Consider the following 6,239-nt stretch of genomic DNA (forward strand, 5'->3'; position numbering starts at 1 on the left):
ACGCTTGTGTCAATGAATCTCAAAGAAACCAAAGTGTAATTGCTATTCACTTATTAGGTAGCTACTGTTTTAACAAGTCATTTCTAAGTAACTGCCTTGTAAATACCAGGCCTTAAAATAAAGGGTTACCTTTCTCTCTTTTCTCTTCAACTTGTTGTAACTTTATAATCATTTTTAATGATTTTTACATATATTTCTCACCTCATTATTTATATCTTTTTTGCAGAACTCATGTTGTGAGACAAATAAATGATATACATTTTGCGATGAATTGACATAGAGAATCCACATTGCATCACAAGCTCCCATGCAGCCTCCTCAGCTGTATATATAAATCCCCACAAAAGGTTGTGTAACTTTTGACCTTATTGATGTGTATGGCTGTGGCCCACTACACGCACCATGCTTATCACCACCACAGCCTGATTGGAGTACTGAGAGCCCAAGGCAGGAGCCTGTAGGGTCACATTTACAGTGCAAATGTTATCGTTCAGATGACACTTTAAACAGTCTTTATCAATATATAGTCATTCAAGGTTTATGAGCTCTGATAAAATGCCACTAGCACTAGCTAAGCGGGGTCATTACAAAGTGTGGATGGCAGAGGTTTTTACCGTGCCTCTATTGGGGACATTTCATACTCAACAGAAATCAAAACAAACACTCGACCTGAAAGAGGAGAGGACAGTATGGCCTCTGTAGAGGGAAAACAGTGTTATAGAGCAAACTACTCTACAGTGGGACTTTGGCAGAACCTTATCATTGTATTATCTTTGAAACAGTGGGTTATCATAATTGCTTACTTAATAATTCTATAAAGCTCTGGAAGTGCAACCTTTGGCTGGGCAGTAAACTAAAGAGCCTCAAGTGTTTTTGATGCAGAGAGAGATTGAAGAGAGACTTCTGAGAACACGGAGAGGCTATAAATGCTGTACCACCATGTTATAACCATATTTATACACTGTGTGTACAGAACATTAGGAACACCTTGCTAATATTGAGTTGCACACCCTTTTGCCCTCAGAACAGCCTCAATTCGTTGAAAGCGTTCCACAGGGATGCTGGCCCATGATGATTCCAATGCTTCCCATAGTTGTGTCAAGTTGTCTGGATGTCTTTTGGGTGGTGGACGGACCATTCTTGATAAACACAGGAAACTGTTGAGTGTGAAAAAGTCAGCAACGTTGCAGTTTCTTGGCACACTCAAACCGGTGCACCTAGCACCTTCTACTATACCCCGTTCAAAAGCATTTAAATCTTTTGTCTTGCCCATTCACTCTGCTCCAAGCTCTCACTTGGATTCACCTGGTCAGTCTGTCATGGAAAGCGCACGTGTTCTAATATTTTGTACCCATTTTTATGTAAATAAGTATTTGAGAAAATATTGTTTATTAAGAAAGGGAATGTAGTTCAATAAATAAAGTTAAATAAGTAGGGGAATAGGTATTTTCAATAATGCATTTCTCCGGCAAGAGCAGCAACAGAACAGCAGAATATTGTTGGTAGTATACACATCCCACCGAGGGACAACAACAAAGGAAACTTTCTAAATAATGATATTATATTGCAGAACATTTCAGCAAAATCCAATTTTTGTGTGATAATGTAAATACTAGCCAGAACAAATAGCTGTGGTGTAATCGGGTGACACTGAGACAGAGAGAGTAGCCGTCACACAAGCTGTCTGCTCTATCTTCTACTCATGGTGATTAGGTCCACTCTGCAAGTCATGTAGAACAATGGAGGAGTTGTGATTAATCAACAGTTGGCTTGAACCAATCATGGTGTGCCTCTCAAACAACACATAAAATATACACATACAGGTTATTAGCACAGTGGTGGTACCGGTACATTTGGAATAAGAGCAGTTTCATCACACCCCACTTTTAACCCAGAGAAAAGCATTAGCAGGTTAGATAGAATGCACCACATTGTATGTAGCTATGGTCTGCACCAGTTGAATGCAAGATCCATACCTGCACTGTGTTACATCGCAAAAAAACAAAATACTTTTGAGTGAGCATCTTTGCATTTATGATGTGTTCTTTTTGTGTATTTTTTCCCTTTATAACATAGGATGTTTTTCATTTATGATGTGTTTTCTTTTGGTGAATTTTACCCCCCAAAAGTAGAAATGATCATGATGTATATGGCTTCACATAATCTTGCTCAAAATATATTGGAAACAATTCCTGCATTTACAGCTGTCACCTCACTGTGGGGTCATAATGTCAAGTTTTTTTTGTTTTACTTTATTTTATAGAGTAAGCTCTGTGGACTATGAATATTTCAACATATTTGAATCCAATGTTCATTGCTTTAACGTTACGTTTCACAATGAATTGTATCTGTTTCACTGAATTATTTTTCAGTCGAAAACCTTATCAAACGCAGACTGCACATGGTGAAATCATGATTCTACTGCATGCTTGGTCTTTTAGGGATTTCTGCTTTCCTACTCTCTTTTAACTCTGAGTTAAACGGTCTGACCTTAATCTACATTCACACTGTATCATAGGTCTGTTCTACAAGATCCTTTTTTTCCAGGTGGTCTACGGATGGGGAAATCTCAGGCTCTCGTCATCACCTACCTCTCTATCTCTCTGTTCAGAACACTGAACTCTGAGATATTTGTGCATCGTGTATTGATTCGGGGTACAACCCTTGGCTGTAAAAGAGAGATAAAGAAGTTAGACATTAACTTTATTTTTTCAGGGGTCACATTGTGGTTTCACATAGACCTACCGACACACACACAAAAACCTGGTTCCTCTGATGGACTCTGGAATATTGACTAGTCCTGTCTCTCTCTCTCCCTCTCTCTCTCTCCCTCTCTCACACCCACAGGAAAAAAAACCTTTGCAGTCAGTATTTCTCTTCTCAGATAGCGCGGCCGGCAGGCAGCATTCCTGTCTATTCCCTTCAAGGTTACAGCGTGGTGGAGGGGAGAACTCTGAGCACCTGCTGCCTGCCTGCTGCTGCAGCTGCCTGAGAGGAACTGTTGTTTTGTTTCCCACTCAACTGACTGAGTGTCTTTGTTGCATTTGCTTTCTCCACTCTCTCCATTGTTCCTTTCCCAGTTCTGAAACTGAAGTATAAGACAACTGTAGTGGTTTAGGCACTTTGTCTTAAGCTCAGATGCCATTGCACAGGGAAAAGAGACCATCAGAAAGAACCTGGTGATAACAAGATTGTTGTGTTAATTTAAATTAATCAATATAAATTAGGTTGTCAGGTGCTTGGAAAGTTGTTTTAATATTTAAACTACAGTGGCAGAAAATCTTACGGGCCTCCACTGTCTGTGTGAAATGTTGAAAAGTGTATACAGTTTTATTTTCCAGCACTGAAGGCCAGTTTTCCCCATACCCTGAGAATACACCACCTGGTTAGGACAGCAGCACACGTCAGCTTTGCACATTTCCATTGGTGTCATTTTTCACCCAAGGTGCTGTATAGTTCACGGGTTATTTGTGGGGGAAATTATGGACCCAAACAATCAAGCTAGGTTGCTCTTACTTGCTCCCCTTTCTCTGTGTCGGAACTGGCTTCCCAAATTGTAGTTATCCCGAGATACGTCAGAATCTGTCTGGTAAACTGTGTGTCTGTATGTTTGTCAACCTAAAGAAAAATAGATATATCATTTTCTCTTCCAGACAGATAACTGGTTGGCAACAACGCTTCAGCTGCGTTATAACAACTCTAACAGAGAGAGGGAGGGAGGGAGAGAGAGAGAGAGCATCCACTTAAAATAGGCATCCCCCACTGATAGGGCCTGGCTGTTATCCGCCCAGGTTGCCCTGCCCATCGGGTCCAGGAGACAGATGACGTGAGCCCCTGATAGGCTGTCTCCATGGAGGAGACGGAGAGGCGACGAGACGCCAGGCTAGACTCAGACCAGGCCGTGCTGGCTAGGACACAGAGCAGGCCAGACTAGGGTTCTGAATGACTGGGGCTGGGTGACTGGTGGTGTGGGTCTCTGGCTAGTGCTGACTGGCTGGAACTGACTGGTGGAGGGGGCCCCTTCCCGTTACTGAACCCTCTTTGGGTGGGGGGGACGAGACCCATGATGACCACAGACAGACAGCTCTCTCTCTGTTGGAGGTCACTATGACAGACAGTTTACTTTACACAAAGCCCCTGGATAGTACAGGTTAGGGGGCAGCCAGGGGGCAGGGGAGAGACCAGTCCACTGCTCTTTAGTCTACAGTAATGCTTAGCATTAGGTCACTGTTCACTGGCATAACTCTAAACCTGCAGACCCACAGACAAAACATTTGCCTTGGGTAATACTCATATTCGTATAATCTATGTAATAATATATATACTCCTGTAATTGTTATGTACAGAGCCTTCAGAAAGTATTCACACCCCTTGACCTTTTCCACATTTTGTTGTGTTACAAAGTAGGATTAAAATGGATTTAATTGTCTTTTTTTTTGTCAACGATCTAAACAAAATAATCTGTGGAATAAAAATTCATTTTTGTAAAAGAAACGTTATGGAACATAAAACACTAATATACAGTGCAGGTTTTTCGTAATTTTAGCAAATGTATTAAAAATAAAAATAAAAATACCTTATTTACATAAATATTCAGACCCTTTGCTATGAGACTCGAAATTGAGCTCAGGTGCATCCTGTTTCCATTGATCTTCCTTGCGATGATTGGAGTCCACCTGTGGTAAATTAAATTGTTTGGACATGATTTGGAAAGGCACACACCTGTCTATGAGGTCCCACAGTTGACAGTGGACGTCAGACCAAAAACCAAGCCATGAGGTTGAAGGAATTGTTCGTAGAGCTCCGAGACAGGATTGTGTCGAGGCACAGATCTGGGGAAGGGTACCAAAAAATGTCTGCAGCATTGAAGGTCCCTCAAGAACACAGTGGCCTCCATCATTATTAAATGGAAGAAATTTAGAACCACCAAGGCACCTACAGACTCTCAGACCATGAGGAACAAGATTCTCTGGTCTGATGAATGCAAGAATTGAACTCTTTGGCCTGAATGCCAAACGTCACGTATGGAAGAAACCTGGCACCATCCCTACGGTGATGCATGGTGGTGGCAGTATCATGCTGTGGGGATGTTTTTCAGTGGCAGGGACTGGGAGACTAGTCAAGATTGAGGGAAAGATGAACAGAGGAAAGTGCAGAGAGATCCTTGATGGAAACCTGCTCCAGAGCACTCAGGACCTCAGACTGGGGTGAAGGTTCACCTTCCAACAAGACAACAACCATTAACACACAGCCAAGACAACTAAGGAGAGGTTTTGGGACAAGTTTCTGAATGTCCTTGAGTGTCCCAACCAGAGCCCGGACTTGAACCTGATTGAACATCTCTGGAAAGACCTGAAAATAGCTGTGCAGTGACACTCCCCATACAACCTGACAGAGCTTGATTGGATCTGCAGAGATCCAAATATCGGTGTGCCAAGCTTGTAGCGTCATACCCAAGAAGACTCGAGGCTGTAATCGGTGCGTCAAGAAAGTACTGGGTAAAGGGTCTGAATACTTATGTAAATGTGATATTTCAGTTTTTTATTTGTAATAAATTTGCCAACATTTCTAAAATCCTGTTTTTGCTTTGTCATTACGGGGTATTGTGTGTAGATTGATGAAGATTTGTTTTTTTGAATACATTTTAAGATAAGGCTGTAACGTAACAGAATGTGGGAATACTTTCCGAATGCACTGTATCTTGATTAGATAAGTATTCTACCCGGAGTCAATACATGTTAGGATCACCTTTGGCAGTGATTACAACTGTGAGTCTTTCTAGGTAATTCTCTAAGAGCTTTACAAACGTGGATAGTACAATATTTGCCCATTATTCTTTAAACAATTCTTCAACCTCTATGAAGTTGGTTGTTGATCTTTTCTAGAGAACCATTTTCATGTCTTGCCATATATTTTCATGCTGATTTAAGTCAAAACTGTAACTAGGCCACTCAGGAACATTCAATGTCATCTTGGTTGACATTATGGGTAATGTGTGTAGATCACACAAAATTGAAATTTCATCAATTTTAAATTCAGGCGGTAACGCAACAAAATGTGGAAAAAGTAAAGGGGTGTGAATACTTTCTGAAAGCACTATAACTAAGGGCATGTTATAGGTAAGGTAAGTAGGTAAGGTAGGTAAGGTAAGTAGATCTGCTTGTATGTACATGTATTATATCCATCTCATTGTGGCAGCACTGTAGAGAGCATTCTAGTCTAAATGCTGGTTTAGTGGG

The sequence above is a fragment of the Salmo trutta genome, chromosome 21 (assembly GCF_901001165.1).
Source record: "Salmo trutta chromosome 21, fSalTru1.1, whole genome shotgun sequence".
NCBI classification, from domain to species: Eukaryota; Metazoa; Chordata; class Actinopteri; order Salmoniformes; family Salmonidae; genus Salmo; species Salmo trutta.